The following is a 16,114-nucleotide window of genomic DNA, read 5'->3' on the forward strand; positions in this document are numbered from 1 at the left end:
TGGGGATGATCTGCATTGTGTTATAGCTTCTGAAGAAGTAATCGTTGATAAAGTAGAGGTCGAAGAAAAACGAATGTGATGGTTTAATCGTGGGGGAGAGTTAGTAATTCCCTGAGCAGAAGCTTCTCTTATATCAACATCTTATGTGTTAGTATCAACGTCAGATTCATCTTCTTCATCATCAGCATCATCATCTTCATCTTCATTATTTCCCTCATCATCCCACTCATCAGAGTCATAGGATTCAACTACATAACGATTTGCAACCCAATCCTCCATATGCTATGTATGATGTATATATCCATCAATGGGGCTGCATTGATAATCTTTGATGAGAGAATTGGAAGTTGTATGGAGACTACATGGTTGACAATGTAACCTTATCCATTACGAAACAGGATTAATGCAAACCAACAAGGATATGGAACATAGGTTGGCTTTTTTTCCAAGTGATGCATTCAATCAATTGATCAAAGAAAATTTAAGAAAATCACAATTTGTTGCTTAAACAGGTTCAACTGGTCTAAACTTCCACTCTTATGTTAAACACACTTGCTAATCGCCCCTATCAAATACTTCCACCAAGCACAATAGCATTGACAAAGGGTATATTTAGTTGGATCACGAGTAGTACCTTGAGGAAAGAAATTATACCCTCATTTGGGTTGAAGGGACCTGCATTTTTCTTCGGAAGGAGTTTTAGAGTAGTTTTCTGATTGAGGAAGGTGTAGAGCAAGTCGAAAGGATGATGCATTGATAACAACCTAGAATGACCGTCTCCAATAGTTCTAGAGATTGTTTGAATATGGGCATTGATAGTGCAAGAATAGTAAAACGCACATACTTGCTAAGGGTAGAATGTCTCCGGAAAATAACAGAATGCATAGCGAAGAGGAGAACTTTTGGCGTAGTTAACAAAATCTTCAATCCCTAAGCTCTTATATTGATTTGGGATAATATATGAGAAGGCAATGCCGTTTTCTTGGACAACGATAGAAGTATCAGGAGCATGGGAGACTTTGACTACATTAGCAGCAGGAGCAAAGACGAATAGAACCTTTGACATGATGGAATCTTGAAGAACTTGAGACAGAGAAGATGATGATCGAGAGAGCCTTTGTGAGAGAACTTCGACTACTTGGACGAGTTGTAAAAATGACCTAGGAGAGAGAATTCTATTTTTTTATTGGAGGATTTTCTACTTTTTTGCAGAATCATTATTGGAGAAAAATGCTTCGTAAAAATATCGTATTTCAAGATATTGTTACATATTCTAACATCGTGATTTTTCACCCAATTTTTTTTATTTTTAAAGCATTTATTTAACAAAATACGTTAGCGGAAGTCTTATATTAAATTTTATGAAAACATCACCAAGGTTACTTTTATTACAAAACACATCATTCATCAAAATTAAAGGTCATAAACCAATCCAAACCAAGTTTTCAAAACTAGTCAAGAGACCCCATCCTCACCAAATTAAAGTTCATAAACAAAATGTCCAGATGGTATCATCACTAAAATAATACTAAAAGTAGCTACCCAATAGGCCCCATCCTTACCAAGTCATCACACTATGATACATGTACCAATGCAACGCAAACAACAAGCAAAGAAACAAGTGTTAGCAAGTGCTAAGTGAGCTAATCATAAGTACAGTGTTCTGGAATGCACATAACTCAAATGAGTCAAACAAAACATCATGAAAACATGAATCCAAAAACTCACATAGCATGACATCGCATACATCACATATCCAATACAATTAAGCTCAATTAATATTATTCATCTTTAGATCTTGTTCACTTAGTTACACTTCATTGTTCATCTTTGTAACTAAATTTTCATTACATCATTCATAACTATAATATTATTAAATAATATTAATCTTCATTTTCATCATTAACAATTACTTTTCTCTTATTCATCTTTGTAATTGTTGTTGTAATACTTCCTATTTATGGGCTATATATTCATCAGTAACCCCAAGGTAAGTATCCCATTCGCTACTAACGTGACCGACATGACCCAATGCACTAAGTGAGGAGCCACTCTCACTCGTAACATTGCCTTCGGTTTTTCTGTGCTCACTACTCTGATGTTGCATACACTAGTACATGTGTTGTCGTTAAGGATTGGTATGAGTAGTGCCAATTCCATCTAGTTACACCTCCCAGACCCCACATGGTGTTTGCACAGACGTTCCATCAATCGTCAACACTACTCCAGTCCCGGTATACCAACGTGCACCAGGACCATGTCCTGAGTGGTTGTCTAGAAAAACCATTCGGCATCAAAGTTGGCTTAAGATCTTATCCTATAGGTATCTTTCAACCTACAAGGTCATCATATTATATGGATAGGGTACACAACTAAGTCTAGGTTGCTACCCTTTGCCCCACTAGTGTATTCCCCTTTTAACTAATTATTTATTAATTCATACTTTTAGGGATGACACATATGACATCCATAACTAATCATGCATATTAATAATCATCTCTTTCTAGCATATTACTTCCCAAGTTACTTCTAATGTAAACAAGTAAATACAAGTTAAACCATTTTACATAACATAGAAGTTCATGTATATATCATCATTATGCCTTGACAACATCACTAGCATGCTTTTTCCTAATCATCATAGACAAGTATTTCCAAGAAAACATGGCATGCATCCATCACAAAGAATCATCACAAAACACTCTTTCTATCATGTCCCTAACACACCACTCACATCAAAGGAATAAGAATCTACCATTTAAGCATCATAAATTATCAAACAAATAATGCAACATGGTAACCAAAAACATATCACATACAATAGGGGAGCATGTAAATTAAATAGCCTAGGTTCATTCCAATCCATCTATGATATGGAATTCTATAACAAAGTTCTTTAATAATCCACAACATTAACCCACCTTTGTCACACAAGCACCATTTCCACACTTAAAATCTTGTAGGACCTGATGTATCAAACCTTCCACTAGTTAAGAAAATATATATATGGATTAATAGAAGTTTACATGAGCAAAGAATGGCAATTTATTACCTAAACGTGCAAATTAGTTATTAGGTCAAATTCTCATATTTTGACCTGAAATAGCAGTCTGTTCAAGGCCACTTTATCCTCACTTAGATCTAAATAAGTTGCAATATTTTATCATATTCCAATATATTGGAGTTTTATCTTTTCAAAAAGTGCTTGCATAAGTCCATACGGTTTTCTATAAATTTCTATGAACTTTACAACACAGCATGTCCGTGCAGCTAATTTCTGACCACTCAGTGAAAAAGATGATTTTCACTGTGGTTAGGGACAATATCGGGTCTTGGGAAAAATCATGGAGAAACTAGGCTCGGAATTCCAACTCTCAGAGTTTACGGATCACCAATAGGACTCTTGATGATTTTTCTAGATGTTTTTTAAAACAGGGGCAGAATGGGAATTTTTTAGAATTTCTCAGCAATGCATTTTCAGGATTAATTGACAACTTAACCCATTAATCCATAACCAAAATTAACTAGAAAGATTGAAATTAATTTTTTAACAGTAAAAACATGTCAAGAAGTTAAAATAATAATTTAAAAGAGAGAACACAGTTTGGGTTTGGGTTTTCTTTACTATTAAGACACATAAAACGACACTCGTGGACTATTTTGAAGATCTTTTGGATGGTTCAAAACATGGTCTTTTTATAAAAAAAATACTCAATATAATTGAGATAGAAATCAACATGAGTTTATGATTGGATTTATGTAAAACAAATAAACTCTTAAGTTTGCATGCAACCCTAATAAAGATCTATTTTTTCTTTAATTTAATCTGTAACTATGAACATCAAATAAGAATCCTAAGGATACCTAGGCATTTTCGAAATTTAGAAATAAATAAAGAAAGCATACCTTTCTATCCTTTGGAAGCAAGCACCACAAATGTTGTGCCTCTAGTGGTTCACACCCAAGCTAGAAAGAAGGATGTTGAGGAGAGAGGAGGAAGGAGCGAATTTTCGGCCTATGCTCTCTAAGGGTTTAGTGCCAAAAATATGAAGGCCTAAGGGTCTTTATATAGTGCAACAAGGAAACCCTGGATAACCCTATACCAATAAAATAACATTATCTTATTTTTGGTATTTGTCCAGCTTCTTAGTTATCCTCTAAGGATAATTCTAGAGCTCCAAAAGGACCTGAAAAACTGTCCATCCATTGATGGAAGGTTTTGGAGCCTTTTGTTCACCTATTTAATAATTTCACTTTTAGTCCCTTCACTTTTAATTAATTCTATTAATCCCAATATTAGTTCCAGTTAATTTCTTATTAATTATTAAATAAATATTACTATTTCTAATTACTATATTATTTACATAATATATTAATAAATTTTTAATTTTAATTTATTAGTCAAATAATAAATCAACCTCTCTCTCCAAAAAACATCAAATCCAATTGCTAGGTTTAAGAGCAACCCAAAAGGACTGTCTTGCTATCAATTCAAGTTTATACCAATTATAGTTATGGTCTTAGACACCTAATCCAAAAATCTCCCACTTGGATAAGTCTATAACTATAACTGCAACTATAACTTCTAAACTGATCAGCAAATTGTAGCTTCAAAAAGTCGTTGTCAAACTCTGACCAAGTTAGATACGTGTCCTAAGATAACTGATCATATAATCCTCCGTTACACAAAATATCATTCAGACATGAGACAAGGAACATAATTAATCTCTTTGTCCATTACTTTGTTTCCCGATTTCTGATTTGTAATGATAAAGAACTATTAATCGAACACATAAATTTAGTCTTTGTCGGGCCCGACACTATAAGTCAACACCAAATCATCGAGGGCCCAAAGATTTTGCTTTTCCCGTTAGGGAAAAGGAACAGATAAACTTTGACTTATATGCTAGTACTATCTACTCACCTAATCATGCACAACAATATGTTTTATAACATCAAGTTACTGATGCGTTTACATATTATCAATGCACAACTGATTTGTAAGCTACAACTCATATATCCTCGTTTTAAGATTATAAGATATTATCATATCGAAATTACTACTGATAAATTTCATGAAGTAACTCTCTGAGCGTGGGTTAATCCAATACTTAAAATCTCTATTTTCAGGTACTCATGAATGTTACAAAAAACTATTTCTATGTCTAAACCCTTAGACAATCTACAATCCAATTCATGACACTCTTAATTCACTACTTACTTCCAAAGTATGATCGACTATGGATGTTTGAATAATCGAATTATTCAGGAAGTACAACATGCAAAATGAAACACAATAACAAACAACTGAAAAAAGGTAGTAAACAAACTCATAAATAATTATGTATTATTTAATCACCAAAAGTAAATTACATTTACTTGTTACAAGTTTCAAAATAACTATCTAACTACTAAAACTAATATCATATTTCAAACCAAAGCTCCTAGCATGTTGAACGTGCTTGACCCTACTCAGACCCTTTGTGAGGGGATCCACAGGATTCTCTTCAGATGACACCCTCTTTACAACGAGGTGACCTTCTTCTACTCTATGTATGATGAAATGGTATTTTTTATCGATATGTCTTGATATGTCATGATCTATTGGTTCCTTTGTTAAGTCAACTGCCCCTTCATTATTACAGAAAATCTCCATTGGGTCCTTAATGGCTGGAACAACTCCAAGGTATCCGATGAATTTCTTCAACCAAATCGTCTTCTTTGATGCTTCGCTCGCCGGTATGTACTCTGATTCACAGGTAGAATAAGCCACTGTATCCTGTTTGGAACTTTTCCAGGTTACCACTCCTCCATTCAGGGTAAACACCCAGCCATATTGAGAATGGAAGTTGTCTGTGTCTATTTGAAAGTTGGCATCACTATACCCTATTACTCTCAATGTATCACTGCTACCAAGTACAAGGACCCAGTCCTTAGTTCTTCGCAAATACTTGAAAATATTCTTAACTGCTATCCAATGATCTCTACCTGGATTTCCCTGATAACGACTGACCATGATCAAAACAAAAGCCACATCATGGCGAGTACATGTCACATCATATATGATAGATCCAACAGCGGAAGCATATGGAACTCTTCTAATTTCTGCTATCTCTGCATCGGTACTCGGGCTTTTTGGAATTCTCCATACCAAAATGTTTTAGTACCTTTTCCAAGTACGTACTTTGACTAAGTCCAATTAGCCTTTTACTCCTGTCTCTCAGAATCCTTATCCGTAGAATATAGACACCCTCTCCTAGATCCTTCATAGTGAAACACTTTCCAAGCCAAGACTTAACTTCTTGTAAAGTTGGAATGTTGTTTCCTATAAGTAGCATGTCATCAACATACAACACAAGGAAGGTAACTACACTCCCACTAGCTTTGACATATACACAAGACTCATCTTTACTTCTAGAGAGCCAAAATCTTTGACCTTCTCGTCAAAGCAAAGATTCCATCTGCAACAAGCTTGTTTCATCCAGTTTCCCATTAAGGAAAGCGGTCTTGACATCCATCTGCCAGATTTCATATTCATGAAAGGCAGCTATGGCTAGCATTACCCTAATAGATTTTATTTTGGCCACTGGTGAGAAGGTCTCAACATAGTCAACCCCTGGAGTTTGAGTAAACCCCTTCGTAACTAGTCGAGCCTTGAAAGTGTGTACCTTTCCATCCATGTCGGTCTATTTCTTAAAGATCCATTTGCACCCAACTGTCTTACGACCTGGTACATTGTCAACCAAACTCCAAACTTGATTGTTATACATGGATTTGATCTCTCTTTCCATTGCCTCTTTCCACATGGTTGACTCAAGGCCTGTCATTGCTTCCTTGTAGTTAGCTGGCTCATCCAAATTTACCAGTGTATTATCATTGATAAACGTATCACCATTTATAGTGATATGGAAACCATTTAACTCAGGTTGCATTCTAATTCTAGTGGAATGCCTAAGAGCTAATGATTCGTCAATCGTTTCAACTGGAATTTATTCCTCAGGTTGAACCTTGGCATCTTCAGAGGTTCCTTCATCGTTTAACTCTTGAATTTCTTCAAGATCAATAGCGCTCCCATTGTCCTCTTTGCACATGAGTTCTCTCTCAGGAAAGACTCCCTTTTGTGCTACAAAGACCACGTTCTTACTACGTCTATAGAACAAATATCCAAAGGAATTATGTGGGTAGCTGATGAAAATACATCTCTCAGTTAGAGGTTCATGCTTTTCGTGAGTCTCTCATCTAACGAAAGTTTCATAACCCCAAACCTTGATAGGTGCTAACGAGGGAACATTCCATGTCCACATTTCGTGAGGTGTTTTGGCAACCTTCTTTGTTGGGACAAGGTTAAGAATGTGGGCGGCAGTGTAAGTCCTGAAATCTCTACATATCAATCGGATTTCACTATGATGGTGCGGAATCCCAATCAAGTGAATGATGAAAGATATAATATGGAATAATAACACAAGATGAATATTCAGTGCACGCTATTATTGAATAGTCGGGTATATAAGATTCTTGATTACACTGGTTCTCTCTTGTTTCTCTCCAAAACACGTTCTAAGCTTATGGCAGCCCCCAAAAACGTCCCCCTCCCTTTTCAAGGCTAAAATAACTATATTTATACCTAGACCTAATAACCAAATCCCACATAAAACCCAAACAAAACAACATTAAGCCCAACCGAAATCACATGTGATTTCAGTCCAAACAACACCAAAACATGATGTTTTCGATGCTAGACCGAGAACTCTAATAGCTTATGAAAAGCAAAGTATAAACCACAATTTATGACCTAACAATCTCCCCCTTGGTATATACCTTTCTTTTCACTTAGTATAAACCATAACTTAGTCCTAACAATCTCCCCTTTGGTTTATAACTTTCTTTTCTTTTCAATCTTCTCTTCGTTCTTGAGTTCAACTTTAATCTTCAATTTCTTCATAACTTCAAGATGAACATATGAATTTATGCATGAATGACTTTATCTTGAACAGTTGGACTTCCTTCAAAGATTTTAACTTTGAATGCACAGTGGGTGTAAGGCTTCTTGTAAAGGTTGTTGTAAAATCAACACTTCCAGCTTTAAGAAACTTCAGAGATAATAACAGAGAAACCGATTCTTCTGGATCACTTCAGCAAGTTCATAGATAGCAACAAATTGAATTGACGAGGCTTCAATGCAATCTGTCACATAACTTCAAGTAAAGCTTCACCTTGCTTCTGGGGTTCAAAAATTGAATGTTGAAAAATAATCTTCACTTCTTGTTCCTTCGAATGAGTATTCTTTAATGATCATCGTTGTGCCTTGAAAAGTAATCATGACTAAAATGTCCCTGTGGATCACAGAATCATAAAGACCCTTCTCACCACAGTTGTTCAAGGACCCAACCTTAGCTCAGAAGGAGACTACTCACAGTATCTGTGTGGACACGGAGGAACGCACTGCGATTTGATGAGTATCGGAGAACTACTCATGGCCTTTTTTCATTTCATCCCCTGTATATCCTAGATCAAAGATCTCAATACAGTTTTTCAAGTTAAACAAGTTAACTTGGCCCTTGGCGAGATGTTCTGCGATAATCGTGCCTTGCGAGGTGCATCGCCCTAGTGCCATGACATCTATATAGTTTCAGACTTTTAATTCCTTAAATACGACACTTCTTAGAAAGATATTGCCTAACTGACAATTTGTACAGTTTCAATCCTTCAATTCCTTGTGAAAATAGAGTGAAGTGTAATAACCATCAACTCATTTCCAAGTTTCTTCTTCTTGCTCATAAAATTCCGATACAGTCTCCTTGAGTCTCTTCTTCTTTTTGAATTCGCTTTTTAAGACAAACAAAACTTTGAGATAGTAAAAATAAAAGTAAAAATAGAATTAGCACACAATAGAAATAACTAAGAAATAAAATTAAAATTAAAAATACACTCAAAATAAAATATTTTTGGATTTTTAATTTTCTTAAAAGGAAATAAAACTGAGGAAAAATATAAAAAATTTAACAAAAACAAAAATAATAACTAAATTTAAAAGTTTTTGGGATCAAAGTGGTCAAGCAATTCAATATCGTTTTAGCTTTGGTCAATCACCAATATTGTGGTCCACTTAAACACAAATGATATTGACAAGTTAGACAAATTATAAGTGACAAGACATTGCAACTATATTCCTAAATGGACCATTTAGCTGATGACGACCAATGATATTGTTGTCCACCTAAATTCAACAATGAAATCTATAGAGAACCTTTAGTTAATTATATTATAAGTGAACTAGAATTTGTTCCCCATTTCACGACATACCTTAGCAATCAAGGAATTCCAAAGAACTCTTTACTTTAGGTGAGTGCTCAATTATTTGAGTGAGAATATGGATATAGAGATGCATATGTTGTATCACAGGTCGGATCTCTTCCAATCACGTAGAGGGACAACATATGGCTAACATAGATAGAGGGATAGAGAGATAGAAAGTTGCATATGATGTGTCCCAGGTCGGATCTTCCGCTCACGCAGAGGGGACAACATATGACTGACATAGATAGATAGAAAGAAGCATATGTAGAGATGTATAGAAATAGAGGTGCATATGTTGCGTCCCAGGTCGGATTTTCCGATCACGTAAAGGGGGCAACATATGACTGATAGAGAGGATAAGAAAGAAAAACAATTTCACACAGACCTACTTTATCAGAACCCCCTAGTCACCCTATCAGCACCAGAATTAACGACATTAGTCTGTACATCGAAGAAATGTTGAGCCACAGTTCTAGATGATAAGTAACTTTAATGTATCTTGTAGGATCCCTTGTTTATCTCACTGCAAAATTTATCCAAGCGTTGTATGGCCTGTCCAAATGAAACTATCTAAGTCCAGATAAGTTAAAACTGTCAAGTCCTTTCATTATCAACAGTGTCTAGTCCTTTCATTTGAAATGCTTCATGCCTACCAGCACACTGAACACAGAGTCTAAAAAATTTAGCTTCAGTGCATTACACGAATTTCAGATTCCCCTTTAACACTAAACTTCATATCACTTCCCTAAAGTACTTACGAAAAAAACTATCTTTGGGATTTTTCTAATTTTATGATGATTTTTTTGTTGATTTCCCCACCCCCCCTTAAATTTGTGCAGGGGGAAGAAAGAAAATAAATGCGCAAATTTAAAAAAAAATAATTTTCATTGAAACGAATCATTTTTAAGAAAAACTCAGGAGTATCAAAAGAATTCAAACCGTATTTCAGCAATTGAAGACGCATTCAGATGACTTGATAACAGCAAGCAGATGCAGCAACGAATTCAGCCTTAGTTGTGTTTTAATTCTGGAACGAAGTTAACAAACTCAAAATTCAACACGCCGTTAAGTACGATCCCTGTTTGTGATCCTTTCTTTCTTCTTTTCCCGCAGAGGACACATGCCCTCACTTTAATTCTGAATGTTGTGCAGTTGAGAGATGTCTCCTATCATGTTCCTGGAACAGCCGATAACAACCTACCGAAGTTTGATGATATTCCTCCATAGCTGCTCCGACACAGAGTGCATGATTAGTTTGCTTTTGGAACCCAGTTCATTTTGAAGCTGGGTTGACCTTTATCATCTACACAAGGTACTTTCTCCCATAACATATCCTTTTTATCATACATAGAAGATGAAGAAATGTTTGATTCATTAGATGATTTGGGAGTATGAACCTTTTGGTACCCATCTGTAGTCGGGTTTAACTCATTTATTGTTTAATCGGGTGGATGCCTCAGCACTTGCTTTAGAACTTGAAATCGACCATCGAGATGACTTCGACCTAAACGACCTTGATCTAACATAACCATCTCTTAAATTTGGCATCTTGTCAGACATTCCCTTGTTCTCCTTGGGAGTTTGATTCTTGGCCTTTTTCGCGTTCCAGTCAACATTGCGTGAATGTGACCTCTAAGGATTTCTTTTGGAGAATCCCCCTCTTGGCACATTCTGCCAACCTAGTGCATAGTAAGGAGCATATAAATGATGTGGGCAATTTCTGGCAATGTGACCGGGAGTCCTACAGTTAAAGAAAGTCTGTCTTTTCAAATAAATCAGATTGTGACTTGGTCCTTGTCCAACAGAAATTCGTTTCGAAGAACTTCCACAAGCACAAGCACAAAAACATTTGTTAGACTGCTTAATAGATATTTATGACTGGAATTTTTCAACAGTGGGGGTATCATCATTACAGGCTTTTGAAACCTTTTCAGCAGAACTAGAATTGATTTTGTTCTGCTCACTTCCATCTTGCATTGCTACATTCTCTTGACATGAAGTAGAAGCATTAGAACATGAGTTTTTGAATCATTATCAGCAGAGCAAGAATTATTTGTGTTCTGCTCATGCCCATCTTGTACTGTGACCTGCTCTGCATTTGAGGTAGTAATATCAAAATCATTCACCTCAACACTTCTAGTAGGGCCAGACTGTTCAGTCTTAACTGAATTTGTTAGCGGAGGCTGGCCATATTGTGCAGGTGTCTCTATCTCATTGGTTTCGAGGGTCAAGGTATAGTTATCATTGAAGGGAGGTGGAACACTATGATACTCTAGACCCTTATTTTTATTATCATTAAATTTTAATTGTTTCTCAATCATAGTCTCAACTTTCTTACTTGACACATCAAACTTTTTAAAATTGAAGTCTTCATTTTCAAACTTATTTTTCAATCTGTTAAGCTCGCCAGTTAGAATGGCAATCTTTACTTGAGCATAATCATAATGTTCACAATTATCGCTATATTCTGCTTGATGTTTTCTAAAGTCCTTTGTTTTGGCCTCGAATTGATTTTTTAAGGGTTTTTGGTCCTTTCTGATAGTATATCATTCATATTTAAGGTCCTCAATTTCCCTATTTAATAATTCATGTTGATCACGATAAAATTTAATTTTAGCTTCACAAGACTGAGAGCATGAAGCTTCCTTAACCTTGGTGATTGAAGAACTCATTATTCACCAAAAAGAATAATTTACCAAAAATAGAACTAATTGTGAAGCCAAGAAAAATACCATTTGACTTGAAACCTCAAAAGTCAAACTTGAAAGTCAAAGTTGAAAGTCAAAAGTCAAACTTGAAAGTCAAAAGTCAAATTTGAAAGTCAAAAGTCAAACTTGAAAGTCAAAAGTCAAATTAGAAAGTCAAAAGTCACACTTGAAAGTCAAAAGTCAAACTTGAAAGTCAAAGTTGAAAGTCAAACTTTTTGTCGAAAAAAATAACCTTGACCGAGAAAAAAAGTTTCTAGACCATAAACGAAGCTTCAAGACCAAGAACCGAGGGTATTCGACCGAATATGTAACTTTTTCACTAAATATGAAGCCTTAGAATCGAATACAAAGTTATTTGATTGAAAACATGCCTTTTGGACTGAAAACAAGCCAAAATCTTGAAAATCCGAAATTATAGCCGAGGATGCGAGGGGCTAAATATCCGAACGGAAGATATGCCAAAATCTCGGACCGAAATCAAGAGAAACCGAGAAGTGGAGCTGACAAGCGAATGCGAGATCGAAATCGTGGAAGCGAACCGAAATCAGGCGCACCGAGAACTGCTGGACCGAGAACCTTCGCTGCCGACCAAGAATGTGTGAATCCGACCGAAATTGTTGTTGTGCCTCCGAGATCCTCTAGGGATTGACCGATATCTGAAGCTGCCGCTGAGATCTGGCAGATTTTGACCAAAAATCACCCAAAACTTGCTAAAAACACAAAGTTTGCTAATTTTAAAACCAAATTCGATCCAAATCTTCAAAATGGTGAAGAAGACGAAGAACAATGATAAAAACTTCGAAAAAAATAAATCAAAAACACCAATAAACTCCAAGAAAAACAGTTTGCTATGACCCGATTAATACCAAACTAGGCTTTGATACCACTTGTAAGTCCCAAAATATCTACATATCAATCGGATTTCACTATGATGGTACGGAATCCCAATCAAGTGAATGACGCAAGATATAATATGGAATAATAACACAAGATGTATCTTCAGTGCACACTATTATTGAATAGTCGGGTACATAAGATTCTTGATTACACTTGGTTCTCTCTTGTTTCTCTCCAAAACACGTTCTAAGCTTATGGCAGCCGCCCCAAAACGTCCCCCTTTCCTTCTCAAGGCTAAAATAACTCTATTTATACATATACCTAATAAGCAAAGCCCAGCCCAAAATCCAAACAAAACAACATTAAGCCAACCGAAATCACATGTGATTTCGGTCCAAACAACACCAAAACATGGTGTTTTCGGTCCTAGACCGAGAACTCTAATAGCTTATGAAAAGCAAAGCATAAACCACAAGTTATAACCTAACAATCCCTCCCTTGGTTTATAGCTTTCTTTTCACTTAGTATAAACCATAATTTAGTCCTAACAATCTCCCATTGGTTTATAACTTTCTTTTCTTTTCAATATTCTCTTCGTTCTTGACTTCAACTTTAATCTTCGATATCTTCACAACTTCAAGATGAACATATGAATTTCTGCATGAATGACTTTATCTTGAACATGTGGACTTCCTTCAAAGATTTTGACTTTGAACACACAGTGGGTGTAAGGCTTCTTGTAAAGGTTCTTATAAAAGCTGCACATCCAGCTTTGAGAAATTTCAGAGATAACAGAGAAACCGATTCTTCTGGATCATTTCAGCAAGTTCATAGATATCAGCAAATTGATTGAGGAGGCTTCAATGCAATCTGTCACATAACTTCAAGTATAAGTTCACCTTGCTTCTGGGGTTGAAAATTTAAATGTTGAAAAATAATCTTCACTTCTTGTTCCTTCAAATGAGTATTCTTTAACGATCACCGTTGCGCCTTGAAAAGTAATCATGACTAAAAAGTTCCTGTGGATCATAGAATCATAAAGATCCTTCTCACCACTGTTGTTCAAGGACCCAACCTTGGCTCAGAAGGTGACAACTTGCAGTATCTGTGTGGACACGGAGGACCGCACTGCGATTTTATGAGTATCGGAGAACTACTCATGGCCTTTTTTTTCATTTCATCCCCTGTATATCCTAGATCAAAGATCTCAATATAGTTCTTCAAGTTAAACAAGTTAACTTGGCCCTTGGCGAGACGTTCTGCGATAATCGTGCCTTGCGAGGTGCATCGCCCTAGTGCCATGACATCTATATAGTTTCAGACTTTTAATTCCTTAAATACGACAGTTCTTAGAAAGATATTGCCTAACTGACAATTTGTACAGTTTCAATCCTTCAGTTCCTTGTGAAAATAGAGTGAAGTGTAATAACCATCAACTCCTTTCCAATTTTCTTCTCCTTGCTCAGAAAATTCCAATGCAGACTCCTTGAGTCTCTTCTTCTTTTTGAATTCGCTTTTTAAGACAAACAAAACTTTGAGATAGTAAAAATAAAAGTAAAAATAAAATTAGCACACAATAGAAATAACTATGAAATAAAAATTAAATTAAAAATACACGCAAAATAAAATATTTTTGGATTTTTAATTTTCTGAAAAGGAAATAAAACTTAAATAAACATAATTTTTTTTAAAATTTTATGATTTTTGTTTGACTTCTTTAATTCTCCCCCTAAATTTGTGCATAGAGGAAAAATATAAAAAATTTAACAAAAACAAGAATAATAACCAAATTTAAAACTTTTTTAGGATCAAAGTTGTCAAGCAATTCAATATCGTTTATCAGCACACACCTGCATGTTTAGCTCTGGTCAATCAAAAATATTGTGGTCGAATTAAACACAAAGGATATTGACAAGTTGGACAGATTATAAGTGACAAGACGTTGAAACTATATTCCTAAATGGGCCATTTAGCTGACGAAGATCAATGATATTGTTGTCCACTTAAATTAAGCAACGAGATCTACAGACAACCTTTAGTTAATTCAATTTTAAGTGCACTGGAATGTGTTCCCCATTTCACGACATACCCTAGCAATCAAGGAATTCCAAAGAACTCTTTACTTTAGGTGAGTGCTCAATTATTTGAGTGAGAATATGGATATAGAGATGCATATGTTGTATCCCAGGTCAGATCTCTTCCAATCACGCAGAGGGACAACATATGGCTAACATAGATAGAGGGATAGAGAGATAGAAAGTTGCATATGCTGTGTCCCAGGCCGGATCTTCCGATCATGTAGAGGGGACAACATATGAATGGCATAGATGGATAGAAAGAAGCATAGATAGAGATGTATAGAAATAGAGGTGCATATGTTGCGTCCCAGGTCGGACCTTCCGATCACGCAAAGGGGGCAACATATGACTGACAGAGAGGATAAGAAAGAAAAACAATTTCACATATACCTACTTTATCAGAACCCCCAGTCACCTTATCCACACCAGAATTAAGGACACTAGACCATACATCAAAGAAGTGTTGAGCCACAGTTCTAGATGATAAGTAACTTTAATGCATCATGTAGGCTCCCTTGTTTATCTCACTGCTGAATCTATTCAAGCGTCGTATGGTCAGTCTAAATGAAACTACCTAAGTCCAGATAAGTTAACACTGTCAAGTCCTTTCATTGTCAATAGTGTCTAGTCCTTTCATTTGAAATCCTTCGTGCCTAACAACACATTGAACACAGAGTCTAAACAAAATTTAGCTTCTATGCATTACACGAATTTTAGATTGCCCTTTAACACTAAACTTCATAGCACTTCCCTAAAGTTCTTACGAAAGAAAACATGTCTTTGGGATTTTTCTAATTTTATGATGATTTTTTTGTTGACTTCTCCCCTTAAATTTGTACATGGGGAAGAAAGAAAATAAATCGCAAATTTAAACAAAAAAATAAAAATTTGTCTTTGAAACGAATCATTTTTAAGAAAAATTCAGGAGTATCGAAAGAATTCAAACCGTATTTCAGCAATTGAAGACACATTCATATGATTTGATAACAGCAAGTAGATGCAGCAACGAATTCAGCCTTAGTTGTGTTTCAATTCTAGAACGAAGTTAACAAACTAGAAATTCAACACGCCATTAAGTACGATCCGCATTTGTGATCCTTTTTTTCTTCTTTTCCCGCAAAGGACACGTGCCCTCACTTAAAGTTCTGAATGTTGTGCAGTTGAGAGATGTCTCCTATCATGTGCCTAGAACAT

Source organism: Lactuca virosa, chromosome 8 (assembly GCF_052849685.1).
Source record: "Lactuca virosa cultivar CGN04683 chromosome 8, Lactuca_virosa_CGN04683_v6, whole genome shotgun sequence".
NCBI classification, from domain to species: Eukaryota; Viridiplantae; Streptophyta; class Magnoliopsida; order Asterales; family Asteraceae; genus Lactuca; species Lactuca virosa.